The sequence below is a fragment of the Phalacrocorax carbo genome, chromosome 4, assembly GCF_963921805.1.
Source record: "Phalacrocorax carbo chromosome 4, bPhaCar2.1, whole genome shotgun sequence".
NCBI classification, from domain to species: Eukaryota; Metazoa; Chordata; class Aves; order Suliformes; family Phalacrocoracidae; genus Phalacrocorax; species Phalacrocorax carbo.
The window spans coordinates 62,319,713-62,338,715 of NC_087516.1; the positions used below are offsets into that span (position 1 = coordinate 62,319,713).

The following is a 19,003-nucleotide window of genomic DNA, read 5'->3' on the forward strand; positions in this document are numbered from 1 at the left end:
TGCCACAAGCAGTTTATACATTTTCCAAGTGAAAAGCATGCAACTGCACGGCCTCTCTCTGCCTTAGCACCCAGCATCCTCTGAGCATTTGCCTGGCTGTAGACATTACTGTCTCTGCAAGCTTGAACCCATCTGAAGGGGTGGCTGTAGGCACAGAAATCCCAGGTCACCCATCTCCCTAAGCAGGGCAGCAGCAGCAGGGAGATACCCTCTTTCCATTGGAAACACCAAGCACCCACTCAGTGGAAAAACCAGGCACCTAAAGGAGATTTTTCTCCCATGAAACCACTTGTTGTGGGGCCCTTTGCCAAATTATGTATGTAAGTATAGACCTTCCAAGCCCAGCAACGCTGTCCTTGCCATCTCCCCCAACTTTGCAGTCTGCATAACTATTCCAGCAGCACTTTCTTCTGTGCTTCCCAGCAGAATTAATTAATGTTTACACAGTACTTTGAAGATGAAAGTACTAAGCGACTGCTAAATATCAGGCCAGAATCTCAGCTGGTTTAAAAACTGGCATGTGTAGTGTGGCATCTGGGCACACGATCACCCTGTCTCATTAAGAGAGACTCTGTGGACAATGTGAAGAAAAAAGAATAAAAAAGAATATATAAGAAAAAGAACACAGAAAAATAAGAATATATAAAAATATGTAGAAAAGCACCACTGATAATAACCTTCATGCTCTTCCCAGAGTCCCTCTTTCTGCAGGTGAAGAGTACAAATCTGCAGAGCCATGACACTATTCTCCTTCAAACCTCCTTAAAATTCACCTCTGCTGAGATGCCTACAAATCATTCGGCACTGATTAGCCAGCTGATGTACTGTGACTTCTGCACATTACACTTACCATAACCATCCTTCTCTTAACATTGGCCCGCCCCATCTGTTTACTCAATGTGCTGCTTCTTTCCTATCCTCTGCCTTGAGCATTTGCAGGGTTTTTTTCTTATATATAGGTGCCAGGCCCAGCCCAGGGATACACAGACGCCGACAAAATGTACTGCCAGTCCTTTGCAGGCTTCATATAATACGGATGCGCAAAAGTTAGTCTCAAAGGATAAGCCTCAATAGGTTTAGACCCACTTACTGAGATGTGTGTGCTCCTGTATAAAGCTGTTGATCACGGAAAGCAAACCAGGAGATTCAACTCACGCACACGTTATACGTAAAGCAGCTGTGTGCTTTTCTAAAAGGCACTGTGCCGCTGCATTTTAAGGGCTAATCTTATTGCTTATGCTAGACTTTTTTAATAGCAGAAATTTCTCATAAAATTGTAACACGTGGTCCAAGAGAAAGTTTCATTGGAGAATCAGTTTTGTCGCTTGAATAAACTGCCACTGTTATGAGGGGAGACAAAGTGACTCTTTAAATATAGAGACTGGCAAGAATGCCTTCCTCTGGGAGCTTGCAATAACACAGCTGGCACTGACAGGAGAGAAGGCACCAGCAGACTGCACGCATCTCATGCCGGGACATCACGGCTGGCAGGAGAAGCACCTCCATCGGCTGGATGTGTGCAGGATGAAGCACTAGTGATGAGCAAGGTCAGCTGAGCGTGACATACCAGAATGAGTCACCCCATTGACTGCAAAGGGACTGATGCTGTGTGGCTTGGATCTGGCCAAATCTCTTATCACATCCACGTGATCTAGGAGCCAAGCTCAGACTCACTTCAAAAGAAACACAGCTCCAGTTCTTTCAGTAGGAAACCATGCATGCAAAGGGTGTCGACACTCTTTCCATGGCCTTGCTAGACCTTATGTTTTCAACTCCTTAACTAAATCAGTTGCATGTGCTATTCACAGAGGCAAAAAGAGGAGACCCCTCAAGCCTCTTCCCATGTGCAACAGCAAGACTCTACTCACTCAAATGCTTAAAATAGTAACGCACTTTTAAGTAAAATGAAAATGTTACACCAAAAAGGAGTTCCCATGCTGTGAAATTCCAGTGAGTGTTACAAATCCCAAGGACACTGCCTTTGCAACAAGCCTTTTTTGTAAAAGAAGTAAAACCAAAGAGAAAGTGGGCTGGCAAGCTCAAGTTTTTCATCTGTACTCCCTCGGTGCAGCAGTACTGCTCAAAACACAAGAAGAGAGGATGCCCCTACCCACTCAAAAAACAGTGAGTCTGCCCATATACACACACTGCCTGTAGCAGAGAGTCACAGATGCAACCAAGTGGGTTAACTTCTAAGCCTCGTGCCTTGGGCAAAGCTGGATATTTCCCCATCTGGCTACAGATCTTCCTTACCCCTCTAGTCTGTTTTGTGCTCCTGCTTTCCAACTGAACCCTCTCTCCATTGAGACACATCCCTTCTGTCTCTTCAGCGTGACTCCGGCTGATGCTCCGCACTTGGAGCCTTAATCTCTAGAGAGCTGGGATGAGATTTTCAGAAGCACTTAGTGTTGACCTACCTCCGCTCCAAATCAGTCTGATCATATTAGGTTAACTATATTTAAATTTGGCCATGTATATTTTGTCATAATAAACTTACCCCAAAGGAATGCTGCCGCTTTAAAACAAGATTACTAGACCTGTGACTATATTTATGCATCTCAATAAGGAATATGATTTTCCAGTTCCAGTTCTGTGGATTTTTTTTGGAGCACATCGAATATTTAGTACTGGCAGAACAGAGGTCAATGCAATTATATCCTACATCTTAAAAGGAAACGGTTCCCTCTAAATTCAGTGCTAAAGAAGTGTTGCACTGGAGACCTTAAGGCTCAAAACTCCAAAAACTAACACTTAAAATTAATAGAAATTGCAACCCAGCCAGAATGCACTCTTTTTTTTTTTTTTTTTTTTCCCCCCAGCATCTGTGAACAGCTCTGCACAACCAAGACCCAAATACCAATATTGGACTTCATCTTTCATTTCCTTCTCTTTTTTAACAAAAAAAAACCAACCAAACAAACACCTGCCAGGCAGTGAGTGTTTCTAAATGGTACAAGAAGTGACTGTCAGCTGCCACCAGATCTTTTCCAACACACAAACAGTGGAGAGCTGCTTCTCAACTTAGCCCGTATGGCACCTCCAGAAAGACCAAAGTAATAGTTGGAGAGTTTTGGCCATGAAGTTCATACAGTGTAGGACTAAATGCACACTTATAGACCTGTTGGGTTTTTTTTTTTAAATTAGTATGTTGAACCTTCTTCTGCTGCATTTTCTCTTTTGATATATACATTTTTTTAAACTGAATCCATAATTGGTCTATCTAAATGATTGACAGCGAAGGTGAAGGAACAGCCTGTTAGTCTTGACTGCTGGGGTAATGAATAGAGAACCTGACACGTTAAATTTCTTCGCCTCCAATTGGAATTATAAATTATAGACTTCTTTTACATTATCATAATACCAAGTTCATCTTAAAAATAGAATGATTCCTTGGGGGTGTATTTATAGTGAAGAAATACATATCTAATGTCGTACTTAGCATATCTTCATACTTTAATATAATTGGATTGATTGTTCCAATTTTGTTCTTATTTTTGGAAATTAACAAGCAGAATCAGATCATCTTACATTTTTCAAAAGGTGCATCATTTTGCTTCGGCAGGACATTCTGAAATTTTCAAAAGCTCTCTGCATCTTAACGTATCCTCCTGCTCTCCCTACAGCTACTTGGCAGGTTGCATCTTTGCAGCTTGGCCAAGGGTCACTCTATCTGAGTCTCTAACAAGCTTTGCAGGGAGCGGCACTGAGATCTGAAGAAGTCTGTGGGAACTAAAGTTACCATCCCATGAAAACCCTTTAATTCGGCCTTCATCCCTAAGCAAACAACTTCTGTGAAACAAATCATCGAGTTCAAATTAATCAGTTTGTGTGAGAGCAAACACAGCCCATCAATAAAAGCGAAGCAATAAACCACAGGGAAATGCCTCCAAGCCAGACACAGTGCATTTAAACTCTCCAATTTATTTTGCATGGGAGGGAGGGGAGAGAGCTTTTAAAACTTTTGTCTAAATTAGACTTAATTCAAATCATGCTGGTACGAAACCTCAAGGCCCAGCTCCTAATAGCAGGGTAACTGTCTGTGGAAGTGCAGAGAATATGAAGATAATCTGCATTGTGGGATGCCAAGAGGATGGGGGTGCTGGGGAAAGGGTAGCTGCGGTCACCCTGGCCCCAGGTCCTCTCCTCCATCCCAAAGCATACCCGGCAATACTTTCCTTGATCTGCCCCAAAGTCCTGATAGCAGCTGGGGTGGCTGCTAAAGTCACGGCGGAGTGGGATCAAAGGGAGATACCTTGGCCACAGTGCTTTCCGTTCCCCTGGATTTTCTACACCTTTAATATGCCAGTAATGCCGCTTCCTATTAACTATTCCACAGGAAAAAAAAATCGTCCTCAAGCCATCTGCACGATGAATTTCCCTACAGCTCAGTTAAGTGCTGCCTGCCTTCAGTTACATTGGTGTGCCTCAATCTTATGAGGTGTTTTGAATTTCCAGGACAGTTTCAACATGGGGAGAGAGGAAGGGACAGGGAAGAACAATACACTTCCAATCAAATTTGGCACCGTTCAGCATTTCTTTCACCTCAGAAAAAAAAATCCTCTTAAGACACAAATAAATGTATCTTACTAAGTTAGCAGGATCTTCTTCTAATAGTGCAGTTAGGTTTCATAGGAGATAGGCCTCTGCACTGAGATTAGAGTCTCAGGCATACATAACCACGTAATATCAAACACACTTCTCTCAAATTAAGGAAAGCATCTGTCATTTCCACTGTTGACACTGAAAAGGTGGTGTTTTAAATGCTATGTTAACATCAGATCCCAAGGGACACCCTGAGCAGCACACACACACACCCCCACACCCCCAAAGACAAGCCCCTTGCAAGAACTCCTGCAATTCCCCTTTCACTGCCTGAAGGAGGACAAGCACTGCCAGGGAGCATCACTTGCACAGGAGGAGGCAGCAAGACCCACAACACTGCAAGAAGCCCATTAATAAGTCACAGCTAAAATGCCTGAAAGACTTTGAGTCTTCACCTCTTGCAACCAGGTAAGGAGCCTCTGCAGTGGTCCCATCCCATCCCGCTCTCCCACAGAGGTCTGGAGCTCACCCCCTCACTTTACAGCCCTACTTGGTTCAACGCGTGTGGGCATACCTGTGCATCACCTACCACTCTGCGAATTAGGCAGAAGCAGCTTTGTTTTATTTCAATTACTGCGGGCTTGGTAAATTGTAACCCTTATCCATCAACAGGATGGTCTTCATTAGTCTGTTCCTCATCATTTAACATGACTATAAGCCATCGCCAAACAGATTACACTCACTATTCCATTAATATCCTGTATTCAGCAAATGGGGAGGAAATTGTATTATTCTGGTAACTGTTTAATGTTTGCCACCAGACGCATGACGCAAATGTGCCCAGGAAATGCTTACTTGCCCAATGTCACCTGATGGATAAGTCCAGACACCCTATTCATTTGCAAGGAAGCCACAAGAAATAACTGCAAAGAAAGTAGAGCCGCCGCACAGAGTAAGAAGAAAATGAGCTAATAAATACTGACACACCATATCCTAGCATGCAAAGCAATGTTTTATTATATGCTTTAAAATTAATATGTGCTATTTTGTTGGTATCAACATATGCTCGAAATGCCTGATTCTCCACACTCCACAAACCCGACACAGCGACAAAATCGAACCCCACCACCAGCACTTCATCACCTGCGCGAAGGCACAGAACGAAGCACCCAAGCCCCCACCCTTTGTGCATAGCCAATATTAAAAGTGGCATGAGCCATTTTCTTCTTGTCAAAATCAGTTTTCTCATCCGGCTCCCACAAGCCATGTTTACATTTCCCTAGAATAGTTTTTCCCTGTCTCCTGCTTCACCTAAGTATAACCTCTCAGCTGTGTTACTGGCCTTAATTTAACAAAAAAAAAAACCCCAAACTCCACCCCCCGCCAAACAAAAAACAACCAAACAACCATAATATCTGGACTACAGCAGTTATGTTTCCACTTGGCTCCTTCTGTAACCTGAGGAGAAGCAGCATCTCCAGAGCACAACTCGCATCGCAGTTGCGATGGACACCTTCTGAGGGTGTCCATATTTCTCAACCAACCAGGAGGGCAAGGCTTTTCTTGCAGGTGCCCCGGGAGAGATGTATCCTCACCCAGCTGGAACCCATTTGTGATTTCCCTGGTTTAGGCTCCAGATGGCGGACAGGAGGATAGCAACAACAACACTCAGGATTGCACAATTTCCAGCTTCTCCTCAGCCTACACCATTTAGTATCTGGAACATCTAATAATTATTATTAATTGCACCTAACTGTAAACTGTCAAAAAGATGGGGGAATGCACAAATAAACCCTGGCACATCTGCAGCTTAGCCCCTGCTCTTCAGCTGTGTTCAGCTTTACTATGCAAAGTTTGGCCCATCCATTTTATAGGTGCTACAACAGAGTTTTCCAAAATCCATCAATCTGCAAGCCTTGGCAACAAAACCAGCCCAAGAGATGTAAGCGGCAATCTGAGAAGATACTCCCCAGGAATTAGATTTTGTAAACAAACATTTCAGCTAATTGCATTCTTGTTCTCAGTGCAATGAAGGCCCCATTTAGCCAAAGCATTTGTCTATGGAGTTCAGTTTCTTCCATTTAATGAACACTGATCCTGCCTTAGCCTCGGCTGGTATACCATCAGGATCAACATGAAATGCTAATGGAGAACGATGCTTAATATCATTTCAAGTGTTTAAGTTACAACCGCAGCTATTAAAGCAAATCCATTTTACCTGTTCCTCCTCAGGCTCCCCAGCGAGACAGATTTAAAAGTTTCCGTGGGGAGAAGTGATTCATAAATGGCTACACAGATCAAGAGAAGAAAGCCTTTCACCATTAATTACAGCCAGCATTTTCCAAACCGAAGCTGGTCATTTCACAGGCACAACGCATAATTAGCAAGGCTCATTTTATTTCGTCGCCTTCACAAATTAGTTCACTTTTTAAAAAGCAAGGTGACTGCCTCCAGCAGTAGGGATAACCATGCCAGCCAGCCAGCAGGCTTCGTGCTCTGCTTGTACTCCACAGCAGAAAAATCCAACAGGTTTCCCAGTTTTCAGTCTCCCTGCTGATTCAATGCAGAAATCTGTGTTGCTTGCTGTGGCATCCCTAACGTGAGACTTGTGGTGTACCCATCTAAGATGATCACTGCAGCCCTGTGAATCTAGCTCTTCACAGTGAGAAAAGGTTCCTTGTTTTCAAACTTCCTCACTGCCAAGCCAAAGCGCAAGACATGAAATAGCCACAGCAGCCAGGAGGAGGAGGAGGATGCTTCCTACCTCTCATCCCTGTAGAGCAACTGCAGCGGGTCCTACCCCAGTTGCATCCATGGCATCCTTGCACCATGCACTTTGGGGACATCACGGAAATAGCAGGAGGGGATGATGCATTATAAGACATGCTGGTCTTCACTTGCCCAGAGAGAACACACTCAGACACCATCTGCATTTTAAAGCGGGTCTGTTTCTTTCTTCCCATGGCTCCGACTGCCCCTCAACCTCTTTGAGGAGCAACTTCTCCAAAGCAGAGGCTTCCGGTGGATACGCCTGCCAAGAGCCAGTTTTGAACTAGGCACCCGAAATATCGGTCGGAGCCCCCCGGTGCTCGCCAGACGGAGCACACTGCTGGCAGCTATCATTGGAAATGCTGAAGTTATCCTTGTGCAGATTTTAAAAGGCCACTGTTTATGCATGTAAATTCTGAAGGGCATTAGCGGCATCGCTGACACACACTGACAGCCAGCCCAGCTCCGGGAAGGGAATAAGCAGCAGCAACTGCCTGAATAATTGATGTGCTTTTACTCTGCCCCATGGCCCAGTTATTACATTGCTCACTCTCTTCAACTGCCTGTGGTTTCTAAATTAATTAGAAATCTTAATGTCATGGCCAGCTGGTTAAAAAAAAAAAAAAGGCACCGCGAACAAAAGAAGAAAGTGCTTCTCATGCCCTTGAGCCTTGGGATCTCTTACTTTCGCCTGGCCACACAGGGAATAAAAGCACAGTCTCGATTTCTGAAGCTTCGGACCGCACTCACCAATGCTAACAGCAGCACAGCATGAAATCCACTCCACCTGCAAAAAGCCCCCATTTCGTGGGGCTGAACACCCCCACCAAGGTCACCTCTCCCATAAGATGGGGCAAAGCCTTTCCTAGGGGATAGCGCACACACGGAGCAGTCAGCATCATTTCAATACAATGAAATGCATCTGATACATCCCTTGCTCAGCCACTGCAACCTAGTGCCGTGTGGTACCGAATGAAAGGATGCCACTGAATTTGGAGGAATTACGGAACTCGCATTTGTCCTGCTCTTAACATCAACAGAGCTAAAAGACTCTGTGGGATCCCTTTCATAGGCTGAAAAAAAAGAATTGCGTGCAACCACCTGACAGAGAACAGGAAAAGCTGACAAAAATGACTCACTGATCAAGTATAACAATGTGAGCGGCCGTTTCTTTGCTATATACGTGCCCTTATCTACTTACAATATTTCTTATGCTTAAACTTTAAAACAATGTCTACAGCTTTTAAGAAGCCCAATGGGAATAATTCCCCTGTTTGAGCCACATGCATTAAAGCACGGGTAGTTTCATTTCAAGCCCTTGGAAAGCACTTAGCCATGATGAATCTGGGGGTATTCTTAGTTTCTTACTTGCAAAAAGAAATACTGATTTTTTAAAAAAATCTCTTTACAACTGTACCAAAAGCATAAACAAACAACTGGATTTGTTGAGATAATTTTACATTGCACAGATAGGTTGGACTAATATTTCGCCTTCTTATAAAAAAGCAGTAAAATACCAGTGAAACTCAACAGTGCAGCTCAGTCTTTCTCTTTGCCAACACATCGCGTCTTACTGTAATTTGCAGGATACTGAGGGGGAGAAAAGAATAAATCACCTTTCCACTATTCCCCTTGGGAAATCCATTATTTTAAAGAAATCGGATTTTTCAGTTTTTCTTTAGGACATGGATAAACCAACTTATACTCAAATCAAGTAATTGTTTGAGTCCCTACACCTCCTGTACATGTTAAGTGCCTGAACATCACAGTCCCAGTGCAGAAAAATGAGCTGGCAATGGTGACACAAGGCTTTACAGAGTTCTAAACGACACTGTAAATCCTAATGGAAATATCCAACAAAATGAATCCCATTCATTAGCACATGGAAGGTAATTCAAAACATTATGAGCCTAAACTACAGGAGAGTGTGGTTCTCTAAAAATTTAATGCATTTTGATCAAGCGTTTATTTGCTCCTAGAGCTTCTCCCTTTATCTGCTATTTTTCCTCTCCTGACATAATTTTGCATTAAATTGATGTATGCAGAGTTCGCTATGAAAAAAATACAGAGGGATCAAATCAAGTTGCAAATTTAAGCCCTTTCAGTGTGTTTCAACATCCTTCCTGAGAACTGAGATGGCACTCCTATTTGTGGGGTGAGAAGATAGGCTTCCAGCAAATTGTAATGCTGATACATGAAGAAGGCAGCATTGGTCCACCCTATAATTTGTTTGCATTTGTCATCTTGGCTTATATACTGCCTCTAAAATGCACGCGCTACTTATCAGCAGTATGGCACTGCAGATGTAGTGAACACAAGATGTCACCCACATGCATTTTTCAAACCCAAGAAATGAAATGAAGTGTCTCATAAGAACATGTTACATGTTCATACAGAAGCTTTCCTGACCACTGCAACATCTCCTATCTGCATCTCTTCGCATCTGTGTTTTTAAATCTCGTTATGCTTGCTTTGCTATACTCAAATGTAGAGACCTTCGAATCATATATTTCTTTTTGCTTTCCATACTGTAGCATCTACATACATTTCTTCTCGCTTTGAAGTTATTGTATTTATTATTACAAAAACTAACTGAAAGGCTCAACTCATGTAGGTTCCCCTAGGTTACCCACAGTAATAATGAAGCCATGCACAGGCTTTAAGGCAGACGTGGGGTCCTGATCCCTCCTCTGGATCACCATACAGCTGGAAGTACGTACCAGCTGAAGCAGGACTGCCACATTTCAACCTGGCCATGCCCTCCTTGCCCAACTCCTACATCACTTGGCTCCAAAAAGGAGCAAAGTGCAAAATCACAGGGGTGCTCGCCCCTCAGCCTTGGAAAGCAGGTGGAAGAAAATACAGGAGACGGTAGAGGTATGGAACAGCACAGCTTTCCTTGCCGCCTTTTGGAGCCTATTCTTTCAAGATGCAGCCGCCAGCAAAGTGGCTCATGAAAGTTTGATGAGCAGCATTTTGTTTAACACCAGCAACTGAGCCACAGCCCTGTTGCTGCATTGCCCAAGCAAAATGTCACAACCCAAGAGGATCAAGACACTCAGCTGCAAGCGGCAGGCTCACAGGCAGCAGAGGAGCTCACAACTTCTGGAGCAGGCTGCACCACCTCATAAGTTACCCAGTCACGGAAACAAGGGGAGGCTGCTGCAAGAGTGATGAACACTGAGCCTCCTGTGATACTTGCCCCACATGCTGCAAGGCTGCGCTAGGTGGTCTTGCAAATATGGGGAGGTCCTCAGCCTTTCCTGTTAGCACATATAAACTTTGATTTTTTTTCCCCCTTTTACTATTTTCACTTCTAAGTGAACTGAAAAAATTCACAGTGTGTTATTCCCTACCATTTCGCTTCAGCATTTTCATGCTCTGCTGCTCTGTTCCCCTGTTCCCTTTCCATAAAGGAACACTCTCAAGAAACAACTGTGCCTGTGTAACTGAAAACACACAAAACCCATATGCAGAGATGGTGCTGTAGGTTCATGCAATGTGATCAGGTCAAGGAGCTTAATATTTTAGCACAGCTAACAAATGAGGCTAGAGTATATGGTCCAGTAATTACCTTTGCTTGTTCTTCAGGTGCTAAAAATCCACAAGCTATTTTTTGCAGAGTACCGAATTCAGCATTTCTGGAAACAAAGAGAGAAAGAAAAAAATTAAAAACCATTTATACTTGCCTCTGAGGACTTACCAGGCACTCATGAACTTTCTGCCATACATGCACCAGAGGGTACAGCAACGAACAACTTGTTTTGGTCAACAGATCTGATTTTAAAAAGCCTGTAATAACTTCTACTCTCTCTGATGCACATCTCCATACAGGAAGACATAACCAACAATGGCTGAATGAAAATTTAGTGGAAGCTATCATTGCCAATTAAAAAAAAACCAAGCCACTTAGATATACAAGTAGATATCAAACACACGTGCAGGTACATGAGTGTCTCTTCACCATAACAGACCCCAGTGTGATCCGCATGAACTGTTGTTATTCTAGAGATTTTTAGAGGTTGCTGCACCAGAATAATAAAGTATCTAGTCTGAAAACAATGTAAAATAAATTATGATTGTAAGGATGTTAATTCCTGTTCCTCAGCAGTTACATCTTAAATTTCCTCCGTCCCCTTACATCTTTAGTATTTTCTTCTAACTATAGTGTTAGATGCTAAATGTAATATTAATTGACAAAAGCATTAAATGCATGGATCCAGGTCAGCCTCCTGGAAATGTTGGTTTTATTAGGATTAATTACACAAGAAAAATTGCTCCTTTCAATTCGGATTGCTACTGATGAAACTTTGGTGGAAAAGAGTTTTGTCAGAGTCAAGCTGGACAGCACAGGGCCCCGGAACCCCATCCTGCCCCAGTTAAACAATTAGAAAATAAAATAAAAAAACCCATGCAGGGGAAACAGCAATGAGTCCTCCTGCCTGAATTTTGCTCCCAACATTAACTACAAGCCCAGCTTGTTTTCTGCAACCTGTAGGGGAGAACACAGGTCATTTCATTTGAAAGAAGTGTATTGAAATTAAAAAATATAAAGCCTGATTAAAATAGGACCTAGTGTTAAACTGTGGCCAATTGCTCCAGTTGCAGCGGCGGGTCCCCAAGCCTTTCCTACCAGGGGCTGCAGCACAGCTGTCCCCCTGCTGCCACGGTCACACACCCTAGACCATCCTATACCTTAAAAACTTTGCAGACCAAAAAAGTGGTCCTAGGGCTCTGGTTTCACAGCACAGCTGATCCAGAATAGTCCTACTTTAATCCCTGATGCCAAAAAAGGAAAGCTTCATCCCAGCTCGATGCACTCCTTGGCAGGTACTCCCCTGAGAGTATGAAAAGAAGGAGGCTGAGGCATTGGTCCTCAAAGCATAATTCATCTTATTTATGTCGTAAAGGAGCAATCGCTTGCATTCAGTAACCTTGGAAGTCAGACAAGTAAATTAAAACTTAAAACAAGGCTTGAAAGTCCAGCATGCGTGTTGCTGGTTGAGTGATTTCTCTCTAATAGGCAAGTATGGATGCTCTGGAAGAAAAACAGACAAACAGACCTATTCCAGGTTACCTGTCAGCAAAATTGCCTCTGCAAGCAATAAGCCGGCTTTGGACTACCTAAGAAATTTACAGACAAACTTAGGATAAGACCAGCTATTTTTTCTCACTGTACAAAAGAAAAAGTCTCCATATGTTAGCTGTTTTCAGCCTTGGATTTTGATCAAATATATCATTTCAGTAGGAAAAAACACTTTTACAAGTGCAGAGCAGACCAGGCAACACCTCATGAGGGCATCCATATACTTTGTTTCTAGGAAAAATGCCATTTGTTTAGACGACTCCACTCGTGTTTTATAGCAAAACTTCCACCTGGTTCCAAGAACCTTTTGGAAAATAACTCTGATTTGATAGCAGCAGTATAGACCAGAGAAATGGTAGTTTGCCTGCTCTGAAGAAGTTAATGTTTGTCACCCATCTCATTGCAATTATTTTTAAAATGAAATTAAAACAAGATCTTTGTTTCATTTATGATACCCCAGATTTCACTTCTGCTTGGAGCATAAAGGGCTAGAGATAGCACAACGTACAGTGGTTTAAGGCTCTTCTGTGTCAGTTTAGGATTCAGCACATGCTCTCCTCGCAGCTCACCTGTATTTTATCATAATGTGAGTGTACTGACTGGTAAATCTTTCTTGCCTTCCCTCCCCAAATGCCAAATATATAACCTTGAGCTGGCCTCCGCCATATGCTATTTCTATGCAGATTTCAAATGTAATTTGGGCAATTGCTGTTCTTATTAAAGAAAGAAGGGAACAATACAGGGATTCCTGCACAGTAAAGATCTTGCAAAATATTTGCTAGAGAGCCGGCGCTCACTGGCAGCGGGTGCACTGCAGGAACTACAGGGACTTGGCATTAGACCTAAAAGATGGAATAAACACACTAAAGAAAGAGACATTGCTTTATCTCTGACTCTTGCTAATACTCACAGCAGTACAGCACCTGCCCCATATGCAAGGGAAGCTTGTTTTTATTTTCTTTTACTGCTTTCCACACCACTAGACTATCCTGCTCCCTTCTAAAACCCACAGTACTTCTTCTCAGAAAGCACTTGTCATTTCTTACCCAGTTCTTCCCCTGGGGTACTCCGCCTGGACAATTTGGCAAGCGGTTTCACTTAAGATGCTAATGGAGAGGCAAAATCACCTTCTCTCCCTTGCTCCATCCCACGTTACCCTGGAGTTCTACCTGCAGAGATCGCTGCTAAATGGATAACGTAGATACTTCAACATAGCCTGGTATTATTAATGTGACTGCTGGCATTCCTATGGCTAAATATTTCTAAATCCTCTGCTATGGTGAGTAATGCATCCACCCAAACCGGACAAGGGTATACTGCTCTGCATCACTAGATGCCAGAAGAAAGGCAATTAATCTGCAAACCGGCGTGCTGCTGCACCCCCGCGCCAAAACAGAAGCTGCTATTAGGGAGAGCAACGATAAACACTGCCTGTTCGGCAACAGCAAAGGCTGGGAGGAGAATCCACGAAGGCTGGATGGCTCACCCTCGAGCAGCTGTCTTTGCTGCAAAAAGCCAAGCAGTCCAACTTCAGTCATTAATGCTCATGGCAGAGGAACCCACAAAAAAAAACACACAAAGATTTAGGCAACCTGCCCGAGGCTTGTGAAAAAGCCTTGTTTCCTAAAACGTACCAAGCACCTCATTTCTGGCTTCTGTTCAAGTAGAGGAGTGAGCACCCAGCATCATGCTTTTGGAGATGAAAACCCATATGAAGCAGCACAGCGTTGCTGCAGGGCATTAGCACCCCTGCGTCAGCCCTATGAAACCAAATCAGCAACTTTCACCTATGGTGACTTAATTAACATGCACCCTACAGATCTCTCCAAATCCCGCACGTTGCCATCCTCCATTACCAAGTTCTTCTGATGAAAGTGATTAAAGCTAACAATTAGAATTTGTGTCAGAGATGCCCCTTGAGCTTCAGCTAGGCTCAGACTTCATTGTTCACACAACACAATGCGAAGAAACCTCTCACCCGAAGAGCTCATCCTCCAAGAGGACAAGGCAATCAAGGAATAGCAGAAAGAAAGGCACGGAGACAAAAAAATAGTTGCTCAAGGTCAAACAGCTGGCCACTGATGGAGCTAGAACAAAACCCACCTCCTCTGTGGAGCACTCATGAGGCCATGCTGACTCTCCAATACCAAGCTGATCAGCTAATACACTTTATTTATCAAGCGTCAAGAGCAGCTGAAGTAGTTCATAGTGTTACTTGCTGTTCTGTGTTTGATCATGTATTTTTGTGGTGGCTCTCCAAGCAAAGCTAACCATGACAGCGAAAGAGTTACCTTCCCTTCACCTTCCAAAGAAATGCTTCCCATACTTTTTTGTGCACATTACTGACAAATCGATCCCCCTCAATTTTTTTATTCTTCCATCAATGCTTTCAGCAAAGAGTGATTGCTCAAGTGCCCTTCTCCACCTTGCACTTCCAATTTTTTAAGGAATGGTCAATCTCAATATGCATAATTATAATTGCAAATGGATCATTTTATCTTGTACTCTTCTATTTTAATGGGATTATGTACGGTCAAATCTCTACAGTAACATTTAAAGTCAAAACCTTCTACATCATTCATATGTGTTTTAGATATTTAAATATATTAATATGCAACTAGTGATATTACAAAAGGTTATATTTCTAACTACCTGGCCCAGTTATGACACCATAAATCTGATATAGTTTTCACTGATTACTACAAAAATCTTTCCAAGGTGGTGTAACTGGAATTTAATAAAACTTCCTGCCATACAATTCATCAGCAAGAGAGTGCTTCTGTTGTGCTTTGTACAGGGAAAGAACAAAGCACTAGTGTGTAAAGTGAGTGAAGCTTTTAGTCTTTGCAACAACTTCAGTGCATAAAATATTAAAAGCAGTGCTAAACTAATCTCTGGCAAGAGTTACAGGCAATTCACTGCAACTCGTATTACAAATGTCTTTGGTTTACCATTTAAAAGACGTTAGAGTCTACGATTATGGTTGCGTATCACAGTGCTGTACATTAACCTCTGTAATTTTCCAACACAGTATATTGCAGCGACACAAGTTAGGCTATCTGGCAAAAAAGCTTAAAAAGACGCAATATTTAAAGTGAGCAGACAGGAAAGCTCCTTGCTCCTTCCTGCCAAAGACAGCAGGAGAAAGTCCAGTCCTCTTTTCCTCAAAGCAAACGGTAAAATCCCATTAATTTCCCCTGGACCCGACAGATCCGCAGCATCTGGGAAAGGATTCAGTCTCAATACATCACAGACATAACAGATGAATGATTTGGGGGACAGGGGTCGCCTGCTCTCATTTTAACACTTCTGTGTAACAGGAACGGAGCAGGTCATTTCTATAAGCTTGAAAATGCTTTGTGAGCTTTCAGTAGGATTTTCCCTTCAGCATTTTTTGCCTTCTGTCTCCATTTTCTTCTTGTTCATATGCCTAATGGCTTTCAAGTCTGTTACTTGAGTGTACAAGAAGCTTAAAGCCTACCCTTGATACTTACTGTTGTAAGCCCCACATGGATGAAATTTTGTTCTTCTATAATTAATAGGAAAACATTTACCTTTTGTATATTCTGGAACAATAATATCCTTTCCACTAAGGAAACAAACTGAAAGGTAAATTTTCACTTACACGTTATATGGAAATATTCATAGCAAGACATCTATTTCTGGTACAGAAAAACAATAAAAATAAAATGCCCATCATGTTTGCAAATGACTCCAATTTCCAAGATGAAATTTATCCACTCACAAATACCTCTAGCAACTAAACCAGAAAGATTAATTTAGTTTTGTAACAGTTTTCAAAGATCTTTTTTTCTTGGTGGGGTAAGAAAAAGACTTTAAAAGAGATGCATATAAAGCAAAAAAAAGAAAGAGGACATAGCTCAATGCTAGGACAGCCACACTCACCTAAGGTGTGTTAGAGTCATGCTGCTCCTCTGCATCATGCAGAACATGCACTTAAACGTCACTGCTTCCCTTACGAGGCCGCTGGGATGCTGCTCTCCTTCCTGTATAACTTCCTGGCTCCCTTCCCTCATTTTCCACTTCTAACATATCAAACAGAACCTCTGAAACTCCATCCAAACCCATACGCTTCTGTGAAATATATTGAGTTTGAGGAGAAAAAGGTCAGCTTCATTTTGTCTCAACTGGCTCTAGCTCCCAGCTGTCAGGACCAACAGTTGCTGCGGTTAAGCAAGACTTTTTTGTGCCTGTCTTTGGAGCAGAAAGCAGCCATTATTTCAGCCTGGTATCCCAGGGTTTTTTCTTCCAAGCAATATACTGGTCCCAAGTGGTTTTAGAAGCAAGCAACCAGGCAGCTACGTGAATCCCAGGCCCTGGTATTGGAAGACCCAGAGGGTTCCCTGCAACAGCAAGGTATTTAATGCGAGAGGAGAAGGTAGACTGGAGTCCTGCCAGATCTAATCCTGGTTATACCTGCCACAGCTGGATTTCTTCAAGCAGGGTCTGTTACACCAGCACACCGCTGACCAAAGACTTCTATTTCATGTAAATTCCCTGCAAAGGCCTTAGGTGATAAAATTGATTAATCCTAATTAAAATGAAAATCAAGGAAACACAGTCTGTTGAATTTACTTGATGAATCAAAAGCCTCCCTCATTTCTATGTTAATTGTCTTTTTACAAATGCGCAGTACTCTCAAATGCACAGAATAATGTTTTCATATTTTTCTTCACTTAGAACATTGCAGCCCAGATGTTAGAAAGCACCCGGAGAGCCCTTCTGCATTATCAGGCCCCTGTGGAAGTGCCTAAATGGATGACAAGTCCTTTCTCAGACTTCTCATGGCTTTAATAAAAAACCACATCCTGCAGCAATGCAACAGCCCAGAAACTGCAGCTAGGGAAGGACCGGTACTGGGCAGGACACAGCACCTCCCGAGCACGCTGGAAGGTGTGCAAGATGCCCCATTAGCATTGGGCAGGGAAAAAGTGATGAGTTAAATTCAACCAACATAAACCTACCAAATCCCGGCTCTCAATTTGCGTGAGTCTGACAATGCTTCGATGAAATATCATTGCTTGAGTTTTTATCAAAAGGCTACTCACACATAACACCATATCACCGTAAGAACATTTGGGAAAGCAATCAACCTGCAAAGACATTTTTGAAGCGCAGAAATGCAGACCAGACCCTTTCAAGGACAGTTCAACTTAGGATGTGAGTGATTTAAAGACGAACAAACTAATACACTGCTGATACCAGCTAATTAAGAGGTGGGATGCATTTGGCAAAGGAGGGTCTCTTTCTCTACAGATACATACGTAACACATTAGACAACCACATTCAATTTGTAGCCAGTCAAAATCATATGTTGCCTAAAGTTTCAGGGGCAAAGCTAACCTAAGATAAGTGGTAAAGACACACTGGACAAAATCCAGAATCTGCTGTGTTACTTGCTTAGACACCCTTTATTATGGTTACATTTTATTATACAGTAGTAAAAATTACAAGGCAACATCCTGTGTTATTTCCCACTGGGATAAATGATACAGATGTACTATTAAATCTCAAAACCAGCACCAGTCTGCCAGGCTACATTCCATTTGTGTCTTTATAAAGTGTCAATAGGCTGACATTTATGTCTTCTGATGGTAAAGCTATTTATGTTATAGACATTTAAATGTGCCATAAAATGCATAGCACTACACAACACTAGAACTCTTCCAATCTTTACCAAAACAACACACACAGAGCAAAAATCCCACCAGACACCAGTATTCAAACTTAGGATATATTGGCTCAATTTTTGCCATGCTAAGTCAATGTTATGAGGGTTTTTTAAAACATCCTCATAAAAGAGGGTTAATGCAACTTTTCTCCTGTGTATACATTCAACCCATAGTTAATTTTAATTTTGGTTTAGAGATTTTTGTCCTTTCCCAAAACAGTTTTCTTTAAAATCTAAATCACTGGCTTCATGATGTGTTTCATGATGGGACATGCCTAACCCTCAAGCTTTACTGCAGGCCACCAGGCAGCCCTGTCTGACACGTAACCAAAAATAAGAGCTGCAAGGCGCCTACCCCAGCTCTGTATCGCTGTCGAGCACAGCTGGGGACACACTCATGAAGGTCCACCACAGCTTGCAGCCCAAGGGCATCCTGAACCATGGAAATATACTCGCAAAGGGATGGTCCTACAGGGATGTCACTGAACCTCATGGAGAGCAGATAGGGATGGTCACTGCAAGTTGCAGGTGATATGTGAACTAAGATATGATCCCAGCATAGTCATGGGCACTGAGGTTTTGTGGGGCATCAAGTCCAATAATACTGAGTTAAAACGAGCTCTCTCTTCTTAGCCCCCACCAGTTTCTTTGAAAAGCCCGGTGGTGTGAGAAATGAGGACAAAGCACCCACAGATCTCCAATTACATGGTCTGCTTGTGGGAAGTGTCAAGATAAAAACATGGAGAGCAGCATACAAAAATTATTTTAGCCCCATCGACGGTCTCCCCTTAACGCTATCCCCCAAATTTTGCTAACATGAAACGAGGCTAATGGCTCTTAGGAACGCAGGTGGGAGAATCAGATTGGGATACACAAACTCATCGTTGGTGCTAGATAGTTACAGTTAAAAAGTC

At 42.6% G+C, this 19,003-nt stretch overlaps 1 protein-coding gene across 8 annotated transcripts in view; it reads right to left on the bottom strand.

Annotated features, from left to right (window-relative positions):
• Window positions 1-19,003, bottom strand: part of ADGRL3 (adhesion G protein-coupled receptor L3) — a 517,783-nt gene that overhangs the window by 416,597 nt on the left and 82,183 nt on the right. For all 8 annotated transcript variants that reach the window (XM_064450191.1, XM_064450192.1, XM_064450188.1 and 5 more), the window contains exon 2: window positions 10,886-10,952. The gene's annotated coding sequence lies outside the window, so the exon portion shown is untranslated. The remainder of the gene's footprint in view (window positions 1-10,885; window positions 10,953-19,003) is intronic.